This window comes from Monodelphis domestica, chromosome 5 (genome assembly GCF_027887165.1).
Source record: "Monodelphis domestica isolate mMonDom1 chromosome 5, mMonDom1.pri, whole genome shotgun sequence".
NCBI classification, from domain to species: Eukaryota; Metazoa; Chordata; class Mammalia; order Didelphimorphia; family Didelphidae; genus Monodelphis; species Monodelphis domestica.
Window position 1 is genome coordinate 19,871,652 of NC_077231.1, and position 13,880 is coordinate 19,885,531.

The window sequence follows — 13,880 nt, forward strand, 5'->3', positions numbered from 1 at the left end:
CATAATAGCATATATCATATAATAAATGCTAATATTATTACTATATTAGGATAGAATATATACTACATGTAGAATATATACTAATATACATTTTCCATATATCTATATATAATATATAATACATTAATATTATATTCTATTACTAACATGGTATTAATAAAAGCTAGCATTCATCTAACACCATGTCTTGCAAACTACTTTTACATACATTATCTCATTTGATTCTCACAATAGTCTTATAAGGTAAATGATATTATTATGGCTGTCTTATAGATGAGGATACAGACTGAGAGTGGTTAAGGGAAATTTTCAGAGTTACAAAGCTAGTATGTGAGGAAGGATTCAAACTCTAATCTTCCTGACTTCTATTATAATGACCTCTGATTCTGAGCTGCCTAGCACTAATTCTATGGTACTAAGATTTTCATGTTGAAAGACTATCACCCAAAAGTAGATTTAGACTTCTCTGAGTTGGCCCCAAAGGGCAGAATGAGACACAGTGGGTTGAAGTTGCATAGAAGCATATTTAGGTTATTATGAAAATTTTGTCTAGCAATCTGAACTACAGCGAAGTGGAATGGGTTGGGAGCTTGTGGGTTCCCCCATGTTGGAAGTCTTTAAACAATGGCTAGAAGATCATTTCATAGATATGGTAGAGAAAGAATTCTCTTTTAGTTCTAAGTAGGGCTAGAATGGCATCAAGATGCTCTTCTTGCTCTGAAATTCTATGACTATATTAAAGTATGCTGACTCTGGCTCTAAAGTGAACTGGGACCCTATGACCTGTTTCACCTGATGTTGCTTACAAGAGGTTTTGGAAACCACAAGTGGTGTTCAGTGAAGTAGAAACATCATGTATTAGGTATAGAGATAGAACTCATGAAGCTGTTTTTCATATCCTATGGCTTTGATTCCACCCCCCCCCCCACCTTAAAGTTTTAATGAATCATTATAAAGGGTGAGGTAGCCTATATCTTTGGCAGGATGAAATAATTTTGCTCCAAGAAAAAAAGAAACAGATGGCATGACTTAAAGCATTTTTTCCTTTCATATTTCAATTATTCAAAAGTCCTTTTTAGAAAGATGCTGCCTAACTTGTAAAAAAAGAAGTTTATATAGTGAGGAAGAAACTAAATGAGTTGGGGAAAAGCAGGTTAAAATTCTTAAGGGACATTTTATTACATCTGAAAGATTTTTAATTAGTTATTTATAATCTTTATGGGCTAGAACTTGCTCCACATTCTAAGTCTTACTTTTCCATAATTTTTTTTTGCAATTATTTTAAAATTGGGCTTATTTCTCTGCTATTTTCTTCATTTTGAAAGACATTTAAAACATTTTATTGAATTAAAAATGTCTGTTGGGAGTTTTAGAGCAACACATTCAGTTAATAATTTCATAAGGTTTAATGTACTTTGCAATGTACTAAATCTTAGACATTCATTAAATCTCACATTTGCAACTGTCAACAACTTTTTAAAAAAAATGCCTCATGCTTACTAAGCTGCAATCTTCACTTGGGGCCAGGGAAAGAAAAGAAGCAATACAGGGAATCATGTAGTCTATATCCTCAAAGAACTTTTATTCTAGTTGGAAAGATTAGATATGAAGAAATGTATAGTTAGGAAGATATGAGTTCAAATCCAGTATCAGATCCTTAATAGCTGTCTGATCCTGGGCAAATTATTTTGATGTTGTCTGCCTCAGTTTCCTCATTTGTGAAAAGGGGATAATAGTAGTGCCTATTTTCTAGGATTGTTAGGAGAATCAAATTAGATATTTGTGAAGCATTTTACAAACTTTAAAGTGCTATGTGAATTCTTCCTATTCCTACTACTTCTACTACTACTACTACTACTACTACTACTACTACTACTACTACTACTACTACTACTACTACTATTGCTGTTACTACCACCAACTAGAAAGTGATCTAAAATGAATCCCACAAGAATGATATAGAAAAAAGAATGATAAGGTTTTGTAGAAGGAGAGATTTTTTTCTTATTTGAGAAATAATGACAAAGAAACCTCTTTTTAAATTTTTATTTATTTATTTTTAAATTAATTAAATTAATTTAGAAAATGTTTTAATGGTTACATGATTCATATTCTTTCCTGTAGCCAATAAGCAATTCAACTGGGAAACTTCATTTAAAAAAAAGTTTTATCTTAAATAACTTGAAAAATGACAAAAAGAACACCAAAAAACCCCCAAATAAGCACATAAAAATAGGCAATATAACTATGCAAAAGTTTTTCATTTTCTCTTGCTTAAATATAACCTTGCATCTTTCTTTTCTAGTGTTTTGTTTTCAGAGTTCATCTAAATAATTCAATATCTAGTTATATCAACAGATTCTGTGATACTAGGGAGATCAGCTAACTTATTGAATGATCACTGTCCTCATAGGTGCTGACCTCTGTTTCCTAGGTTATAAAATGTAAATTGATTATACTTATAAATTTGACCATGACAGAGATAATTTAATAATAGTAACTGTAATAAGGATGAGCATTAATTGCATTTTACATGAAGAGGATGGAAATAAGCAATATTTCCACTGTGTCCACCACATAAATCTGAGTTTAATTTTTCAATTCTCTCTCTGGAACACATTCTCAACTGTTATGGTATGTGAATTGAGATGGTGACCAGAGGCATTTTTAGAGATGCGATTACTATGTGTATTTCATTTTATAAGCAAGTCCATTATTATATTGGTAAGGATGAGTTTCTCTTTCATGTTTAGACATGTAGTGCTATTATTGTGAATGTTTCCATCTCTTTACCCATGAAGGAATTGTCTGCTTCCCTCTTTATCTTCAAGGAGACATTTCTTTCAGGGTCTTAGAGAGCTAAAAAAAAATCTCTTTTCAACTGGAGTTTAAGAAACAGCAGTTTAGTTCAGTTCTCCTCAAAGATGTTGGACAAAAAAACATCTTGGGCAGGTTGCTTGTAATTGTGTTTTCTTTACAGTTTTATGCTTGTAATCACCCCCACCACAAACACCCTGTCCTTTTTCATAATCTAAGTTCTGATTATTGAGACATAATGTGGGCTAAGGTATTAGTAGCGTCTCCTGGCCAGCAGGGGCTACAAGAAGGGATTTTCCCTTAGTGGGTTGGACCTAGGAGGAACGGGGAGTCTGAGAACCCAGGTGAAGAATGAGAGACACAGACAAGTCAATGTTTAGATAAGGCAGGCAAAACCCCTATGATATTCTCCTAGGAAGGAAAATATGAGAACCAGTGGAACACGTGGTAGAGAAAGAAAATAAGGTAGAGAATGCAAAGCCAAGAGAGGCAAGAGTTCCAAGAGGGGAGAAGGTCCCAAGAGAGGGAGAGGTTCTAAGAGAACAATCATGGGGTTGCCTTCTGTTTTTATTACAGCGTGGCTTGGGAGGGGTTCCCAAGCACGTAACAAATACATAGCAAAGCATAGACAATTCAGATTGGATGGCAAGTTAAAGGTGACACCCTCTGGGCGTGTTGGGTGTATCAAGTTCAACTGAGCGCTTTTACAAAGGAATTCGACTCTGCACCAAATGTTAATGAATCTGCCTTGAGCAAGGGCAGCATGGAGTGTCCACCCACTGATATCAGAGTTCAAACCTTGGGTCTGAAGACACAGTAACCATACAATCATTTATATTTCTTAGATGTGAATATGCTTGGAATGCTACAGTATTCCAGGTTCCTCTAGATACCTCTCATAAACATGAGGTTCTCAAGTGTTCTGATCAACCCTCTACAGCACTTTGGAACCATGTAACACCCCTTCATCCAGAACTCAAGGCTCAGTGCTATTGCTATCAAATCTGCTGAGGACAGATGTGGATCTTCTTGTGAGCAGTCACTAATGATAAATGGGGAGGTCAGCTTGGGTCTTTTTATAATTATCTGGGGTCTTCCAGATGTTTTGAGATTTTTGGAACTTTTTACATTGTTTTTCCAGTATTGAATCCCTAGCCCATGGTGTTAGGGTTGAACCTGTAGATGATGAAGCACATAAAAACTATACATGTATTCTGTGACCACACATGATAAAGACCATCATTTGGAGTCAAAACTAGTACAAGGCAAACAGGATTTTGCCCCAGGGCAACAGGATGAGGTAGTAATCTGGGGGTAATGGGGCAGCAGAGACACATAAAGCCCCCTGAGGGCTATTGCTGTCACTGTTTCTGGTCATGAAGTTCTCTGTTATCATGTGCCATTATGCAGTACCCAATAGGTTCCAGTTGTTGAAGCATTCCTCTCCTGGGACTTGTATTATTCCCTAAGTTCTATAGGGATGAGGTCAATGGTGTCAAAATCAAATAGAAATAGACAAACAGGAAAATCTATGCTATTATATGTGCACCCTGTATCATTTTACCTGCCTTCATGGGGAAAGGTGGGAGGAAGAGGAAAAGTAAAAGAATGAAACATAGATTTTTGGATAGCCAATATGATATATTTCTTTTGAATTGGCATGTTTATTATAATTTATTGCCTATTTATAATCCATCGTGTGGGTTTTATTATTACATATGAAAAATAAAAATAAATGACAACAAAAAAAACAAATAGAAATGGATCTCATTCTGTCAGGTCATATCAACTTAGAATATTCCAATGAACATTTATCTATTGTGTTTTGTATTTTTATTTTTAAGCAACTGGGTGGTGCAGTGGATAATCTTGGGTGTGGAGTCAGGAAGATTCTTCTTCCTGAGTTCCATTCTAGCCTTGGAAACTTACTAGTTATGTGGCTGGACATGTCACAACATTTTTTCATTTGTAAAATGAGCTGCAACAGTTTAAACAACTGATTCAAGTCTACTAATATATCTTCTCATCTTGTTCACAGAGCTCTATCTTACTAATTCCATCTCACTGCATCCCTTTAAACTTTGGATATCTAGGGGGAATTTTCCAAGTTCACATCACAGGATAAGCAGGTCTACCTGGCTTTTCTTAAGGCCACAACTGACTTCCCAAAGGGGATTGCTTTTAATTGAATCTGTTTCTCTGCTATTTCATTCCAGCTAGAGCACTGACCTATGCCAGAAACTACTCTGCCCAGTTCCTTGCCCCAGTTTGATATGGCTCTTGACCTGTTTCACTCCATTTCCTGAGCCACAGTACTGATAAACTCTATTTCCATAACTCCAGGAATTTTGACATGGCAAATAGAAAAATGGAATGTCAGGCTTTTTCTTTCATGATTATATTTCCAAAAACAATCTTGTAATATTACTCCTCAATGATTATCTTTGTCTTTCTTACTAGAGATGAAAGCATATTATAATAAAATGCCTGAATATTTCCTTTCTAGAGTCTTTTACATGCAACCACTCCTCTTGAACCTGAGCAGTGATGAGTGACAGCAATTGATTTTTTTTTTTTTTTTGCTATTTAATCCTCTCATTTTTCTCTATGGTCCTTGATAAATTTTTTCATGAATGGGAAGATCAATGGAAATTTTGTGAAATGTTTGGAAAGGCTCAAATGAATGGGACTCTAATGGAATTCTATTCCCTGAATGACAGCTGGTTAAAAAGCTGAGATGTTTAAGATATAATAGCGGGAAGCAAATTTTTTAAAGTCTAGCCCAGGGAAAAGATGCCTTGTGATTCTGAGTGAATAACTGGGAAACAATGATAATGATGATACCCATTATAAAAATACATCAAAATTCAAATTTTAATTTAAAAACTCTCATTTTCCTTTTATGTAAGGGGAAAAAAGAATGACAATGCTAAAGATCTCTTTTTAAACTTATTTTTAAAGTCTGATGATTAGGGACTTGGAAGAAATGGGTTCAAGTCTTAGCTTTGCTACTTGCTAAATATAACCATAACTTTCATCATCACCTGTTCTATAGTTTTGGAAACTAAATGATATTCCAAGGGACTCATGAAGGAAAAGACTATCTACCATGATAGCAGGAACAGATAGGGTTTGAATGCAGATTGAAGCATATCTTTCTCCCCTTTATTTCCTCCATGAATTTTTCTCTAATGTATCAATATGTGTCATTCACAACATAGTAAACAATGAAATATGCATTGAATAATAGCACATGAACAACCTCTATCATATTACCTGCTGTCTTGGGGAAGAGGGAAAGAGAAAATATGGAGAACAAAATGATAGAAAAAGATTATTTAAATTATATTTACATGTAATCTGGAAAAATATAAAAACACACATTATCCAAAAATACATTTAAATTAAATAAGAAGGAATAGAAAACATTTAGAAACTGTAGAATTCTATATAAATGTGAGTTATTCTTTTTAAAGACTATTGTCAGCATTATAGAAAAATGACAAAATAGGCAATGTGTCTACTTTAGTATGATGATAATACAGGCAAAAACATTATGGTTTCCAAATCTATATGGGGAAGAGTTGATTGGTATTTCTGGTGCCTTCAGAATAAAGTTTCTTCTTAAATCTTTTCAGTTAGTTTAATTGATATCCTCAGATAGAAAAAGTAACCACTAGATTATACATAAGGATCATTGGGTCTGACTTAGAAAACTATGTATGCATGTGTATATATGTATACATCTGAACATATATACACACACACACACGCACTCATATATTAAATTTGTTATATATGTATATATATATATATGTATGTATTCACATCTCTCTCTCTCTTTCCCTTTCTCTCTTATCAATTAGGTATCACAGTGGAGGGATAACTGGACTTGGAGTCAGAAAAACTCATCTTTCTGAGTCCAAATACGTCCTCAGATTCTTTCTAGGTGTGTGACCCCTGGCAATCCATTTAAGCAACCCTGTTTGCCTCAGTCCCTCATGTGTAAAATGAGATGAAGAAGAAAATGGCAAACTCCAATATCTTTAGCAGGAAAACTCTAAATGGGGCCATAAAGAATTAGATACAACTAAAACAACTGAACAGCAACAACAACATAAATAATATTATATATACATATATACATACATATGCTTTATTAACATACCAATCCATTATTATTAGATAGGAACTATTGTTAATCTAGTTCAGCCCTCACTTGAATATATTGTAGAATGCATGTGACCTGTATCCTATGTGTCTTGATAACTCTGTCCTAAAGCATCTTTACATTTTATAATGAGGTACATTTTTATATAAACATGCTTTTTCCTACCTATCCTTTCCATAGCTTTCCCTGCTTCCCTAATAGCTCACTGATGCTTCTATGCATTTTAGTCTGATTAATCAAGAATGAATAAGAACAAAGGATCGAGAGAGTCCATCCTTATTTTTTGTAAAATATTCAATGTGTTTGAATTGATGGTAATGGAGAATAGAAGATTAAGTAGAAATTGCTGAAGTGTGTATGAACAAGGTACATACCAAACAGTCAACACGTATTTATTAAATGCATACTATGTATAAGGTATTACATTAGGCATTGAGGGTACAAGCACCAAGAATATATCCATTCCTGATGGGGGAATCCATGTATGTATATAATATATAGATAGATTCACACTTCATGAATACAAAACTTATAAATATACACAAAGTATTAAGTACAATATAGTTTTGTAAGGAAGACACTAGCATTAGTAAGAATTAGAACTGGCTTTATCTTCTCTACTATGATTGATGGTTAATGATGACATGGGGGGGAGGCAAGAAAATCATCAGTATAATGAAGTGATCTTGGACAAGTCACTTGACTTTCTAGGCTTTGGCCTCATCCATTAAATAAAATGAGGTCACTCCAACGTCCTTTCTAATTCTTACACTTACGATTTCATGATCCTATGTGATTAACCTAGGCTTCCTAAAACTATTGGAGAAAGTTAATTAGGATTTCGTAATACTGAGCTTTACATTCTGTATTCTTGCTCCTGGGACTCCAAAGTGGTCCAGATCCTAACTCACCACTGGATTTCTGTGATTGTCATCCCATCTGCCAGAGAAGGATGTCATGTCTAAAGAAGTGCTATAGCTAAAGAATCTTAGCAGTTTACAGAATATTTTGCCTTCCTCAGAGAGAAGATGTTTCTAATGAAATATCTAAGAGAATAGGCACTGTGGCAGAATAGAAAAATATGCACTTGGTGTGAAGTTAGATAATGAGTTCAGATTTTGGATTGCCATTTACTGCAGGGACAATTTGGAAAAGTCATTTCTCCTCTTTAAGTCTCATTTCTCCCATTCACAAAACAAAATGATTAGGCTAAATGACCTCTAAGTGTCCCTCCTGGATCTAAAGTAGTGACACTATGACTTGGATTCTGTGCAGTATTCATGACTTTGGTGAACACTTGTTTAGCATATGCGTCCCTGTTTCATTCTATAATTTCTCTTCCATATGTGACAAGATGATGTCATTGATTCATAAGCCAATGTTATTTATCTTGGACTAAGTATTTAACTGTCATAGGAAAAGTCTATGAAGGGATGGAGACATTAATTGTCATCTGAGTTTGGGTGGTGGTCACTAGTGATGGCTGAAAACAGGACAGAGGAAAAAAGATTGAGAATCTACTTTCAGGGAGTATTTGGGTATAATCTTTATCTTGAGAAGAAATTTAGAGATAGTTCTTGAGAAAATACTTTATAATTGGTATTGTGAGAAAAATGAATGGAAAGATTGTTTCCTGTAATGAGAAGTTGTAGTGATGAACAAACATTATGTTGGTTATGATTTTAGATGTTTATTCATTTATTTCATTATATATAACCAAAACTATTTAACAAAATAAATGTATAAAATTATTTGTAAAATCACAAACTTGATATTATTTACAATGTGTTTAAAATGTATAAATCAGGTACGTTTGCTAATAGAAACATGAATTTTCTTATAGCTGATACACTTTTGTCTGTTTTATTGTTTGTTATGGCTTTAGTAAGTAGTATAATCAATAACTCATATTCATTTAAATCTAGAAGACTTGAGAGTTTGATATTTACATACTTACATGTATCATACACCTATTATCAAATACTTAAATATTATTTAGCTAATTGAGGTGTAAGCTCAGAACTGTGTCATTAATGAGGAACTGTTGCAATTTTAGCAAGTAATGTAGAATTACCAGACCATTGATTAGAATTCAAAATAAGATAGTGAATAATAATTTCACTTAGGTTACAATAAGGTTTGTTTACCTAGCCCTCATCCATATTAATGATGAGGGCTGTCAAACATCTTTCTATCTGTTAGGATTTTGGGAGAATCTTATTGAACTTTGCCATAAATAGAAGATAATTCCTATTAGAAAAGAACCTTAAAAGAAGTATCAAAGATATTCACAGTGGAGTTTTGTTTTCTCTGTAACTCTCATGAAATTGTGTGATGATAATTAAGTGGTCTAAAATAGTACTTGTTAATTCCAACTTACTCCCTTTTAATCCTCTTATTAAGGATACCTTTGGTGAAGATGTAAATTATTCTTATTAAATTTTATATAGAAAGGAAGTAGCTATAGACTATAAAATGTCATTAAAGGTATCTGTGGCTAAAAAAAAGATATGCTGATGATATAATGAAAAAAAGACAAAACTAATAGACTGGCACAAGCTCAATCTGTCAGTTGTCAAGAGAATATGGGAAATGCCTCCTCTCTACTTAGCACATTGAGTAGATTTGCTGTAGTGAACTATTTGGAGCATACTGACAAATTATACATAAGATGGGAATGTATGAATCTCTCTCTAAGTCATTGGAAGAAACACCAGCATTGATAGGCCCAAGGATTCACTCTTGGAGTTTTAAATGGTGCCCTGAAATTAGTTGCCTTTTACTTTTTGAAAAATAGATAATGAATGGTGTTTCTTTTAGCTCAATTTGGAATGTGTTTCATAAAAATAGAATGCCAATAAAAAAGCTAAAATGAAATTAAAATTTATCAAATTTATTTTCATTTGACCAAGAAATGCTCTTCTGTCTTTATAAAAACATAAAATTATTAAAACAGAAGAGAAATGAAATTGGCTGCTTAGAAAATTAAAATGACTCAGGCTGTTTTCATATTTCAGTCTTAAATAAAAGTGGAGAAAGCATTATGTGAAATAAGAATGTTTACTTAATTTTTGGATTTTAATAAAGTTGTTATTTATAATTTAGGATTTTTATTAAAGATACCAAATTTTCAATTTCCTTGACAATCTCCACAAATTTTCAGTACATGGAGCACTCAAGATGATAGTCATGAACTATATATCTTTAAGGCAGAAGAGGACAATCTGGACAAATGGGCCTGTATACAAGTTCCATTCACAAATGTTTTCAGAATATGCTCAATAAAATTTGGGCACTGAATTCTTCCTATTTACTATAAAAATCATTTCATTTGCTATGAAATCATAAAAGTTAGACATTTCTCTGTAGGTAATAAAATAACCATGAAAAGTTTTACTTCTTATTTTTGAAAGTCTTAGCCCCAGATGATTCATGTACACATAAAGAATTTAGCAAAGATACAAAGTTGATTTGAGATCTAATGAAAGCTATTCTGACATGGCCATTACTGTGGGAAAAATACATACACACAAAGAAAGATAAATCTCTCTCTATCCATGTGAAACATATGTAATATATATATATATACATATATATATATATATGTATATATATATATGGCTATATAGCATGTATGAATGGGGTTATATATCATCTATCTCTTATCTATTTTTGTTGTTTAGTTGTTTTCAGTCATGACTCTTTTGGCCCCATTTGGAATTTTCTTGGCAAAGACACTAGAATGGGTTTATCATTTTCTTCTCCAAATCCTTTTACAGTTGAGAAAATTGAGGCAAACTGGGTTAAGCAATTTATCAAGGGTCATATGCTAGTAAGAGTGTGAGAACAGATTTGAACTCTGGAAGAAAAGTCTTTCTGATTTTTCAGGATTGGAATTTTATCCACTGTATCACCTAGCTGTTCTTATCTCTCTCTCTCTCTCTCTCTCTCTCTCTCTCTCTCTCTCTCTCTCTCTCTCTCTCTCTCTCTCTCTCTCTCTCTCTCTCTCTATCTGTCTGTCTGTGTCTGGCTGTATCATCTATCTACATTTCTCCACCCAATTTTAGTCACAGGGAATAATAGGGGAAGAAATGATTACTGACTAATATGATTGCTGTTTCCAAAGCAGTATCTTATATTTAAATGACAACACTCTTTAGAGTGGAATGATATACTCAGATTAACTTTGCTTATTGTAATGTATAACGGTTGTCATTAGCTATGATATGCACCTTATCTCCTTTTCTAAAGTCATAAAATTCTGATGTCAGACACTCTCTAATGTAGGTGAGAAAGGATTAGGAGATGACAGCTGCTGGTGATTGGAGACAATTAGCAGTCTCAGAAAGAACATGGCACCTGGGGAAAAAGAGGGTAGAGTTGACATGTTCTGTTGTGACCAAAACCTGAGTTCACAGTGGTTATCAGTTCAAAAGATTAAATAGGAAATTGTGAAACAAGGTCTGCAGTAAGTAGTAGGTCCAAGGCTGAGATGCATTCTTCATGAAATAAGATCAGTAAAGTATTATGGAGATCGAAGGTATCACTGGATAATAAATATAATGCAAAGTGTATGTCTTAGGCAGTGTCCTTTTATGGCAGTAGTCAAAACTTTAACTAGGGAAGAGTGGCTGAGGCTTTGCCCCTGCCAATACCATGAAGGGATAGCTTATTTAGTACCTGTGGGATTTTGGAAGGAAAGGCAATGAGAGAATGGAACAGATTCACTGGCTTGAGAAGGAAATGATGGTTTTCCCATTGTTTTCTCATACATAATAAGGTTAAATGATATCTGCCCTGTGCCACTGTTACCCCACCCCTAGCATGTACACAGATGGTCCCTAGTACCAATGCCTAACCCCAACTGTTTTGTTAAGATGAAAATATTCTGGAAACAACTTATTAAAATTGCTTCCTCCTTACTCAACTGCATTCCTTTGGCAATGGGTATAGACACTGGTCATAATGATATCTCCACACAATTTATCTTTCATTTTCATTCATTTTAATAGTTTTTTTTTGCCTGAATTATGGACTATGTATATGGACACAATGACACATAATATCCTGTTCTGATTCACTCTCCCAATTTGCATTCCTACTCATACTAGGAACCCCAGAGTGAAAACTACTCTTGGTATTCTAGGAGTAAGTTAGTATAGCTCTACAGCCAATACTGAAGTTAATATTTGTTAACTGGTTTGTTTCCCATTAACAAACACTTCTGTAGACCAGAAGGGTTGAACACAGTCAGAGGACAGCATGCATCCAGAGCATCAAGTACCCTGAGAACCAGATTGAAATGTAATTTGGAAATATTTAACAAAATAAATAAAATATAATAAAACAGATAACATCACACCATTGGTTTAAGTTAATATGCAGCCAAAAGGAATTCTTTTGTGGGGATTAGTGGCCTCAATTTCTATTTGAGTTTAAAAACATTGCTGTAGACAATTAATTAGATGCCAGAAAAGACATTTACTGAGAGGGTATGCTAAGAATAATTATTACAAACCATTCTGTTTTCAATTTTGAGTGCAATCAGTCTAAACACAAGAAAGTCCATGGAAAATACAGTTCTAAGTTAGAATTCAATAGTGGTAAATCACATATGTAAAGAAGCCATTTGACAAAGGGATAACTCAACTCCTAGCAATGGAAATCCTTTGAGTCCATAGTCTCCCCCATTAGGAGTTATTTTTACTGTCAGAAGCTGCCTACTTTCTGTGACTCTCTGCTACTGGCTAGGTACATTGTCTTCCAGGTTCTCCAATGACATAGTCAGTGATGAGGGAGATCTGAAATTCTAAAAGTTTTCTCCTTTCCTTCAAGAGAAATTGCCTCTGGAGGCACATGCTCCACCTCCAGAGCCCTGCCGGTGCGAACAGGATATGAACCATGGAGGCCATCTGGATCTACCAATTCTGGCTGATTGTGATCGGCGACTCCATGGTGGGCAAGTCCTGCCTCCTGCACTGATTCACCCAGGGCCGCTTTCCGGAGATGCTGTCCCCAGCCTCGACCCCAATCCTGCGTGGGTTTTTCTCCCACCTCCTGGAGATTGAGCCAGCAAGAGAATCAAACTGCAGCTGTGGGACACGACGGGGCAGGAGAGGTTCAGATCAATAACTCGATCTTATTACCACAACTCTGTTGGTGGATTTCTGGTATTTGACATCATAAACCGAATATCTTTTGAACATGGGCAAGATTGGTTAGAAGAAGCCAAAATGTATGTGCAGCCATTTTGGACTGTATTTCTGTTAGTGGTACATAAATGTGATCTAGTGTCACAATGTCAAGTTTCAAGAAGAAGCTGAAAAAATGTCAGCAGCCTGTGGTATGAAGTATATAGAGACCTCAGCAAAAGATGCTACATCAGAAGAAGCAGCCAAACCTATGAAACAATGTATTTGCTGAATTCATAAGCAGCTCAAGAATGGGTATGAGTACATCAGGTATTTGTTTTAGGACAAATACCATTGGTAAGAGGAAAATAATAATTATGAAAGCATAAAAATCACTGATTTGCCTGAGTCACTAATCATTGTTTTTGCATCCCTTTATAAGATATTTAACTATTAAGATGATAACATAGTAATCGTTAAAGCAGAAAATATAATTTTGAAGACATTAATATTTGTAAAGAAAAGTGCAATATTTACTTAACAAATTAACATATCAAAGATTTTGACTAGTACTAAAACTAAAGTCCATTTTCAAGGGACCAGATTTTCATGCATTCACATATTTTAACAAGCATTGAATGTGAAGAAATTATATATTATATCAATATTATTTTCCTTTATTGATTTACTGCTTCTGAAATATAATTTTTATGTTTTATAGAGACAACTGAGATTACAATCAGAATATTATATTTCCAATA

General features: G+C 34.1%; 1 pseudogene; it reads left to right on the top strand.

Annotated features, from left to right (window-relative positions):
* Nucleotides 1-12,850: 12,850 nt before the first annotated feature.
* LOC107649983 (ras-related protein Rab-39A-like) lies at nt 12,851-13,446 on the top strand (annotated as a pseudogene).
* Nucleotides 13,447-13,880: the final 434 nt, after the last annotated feature.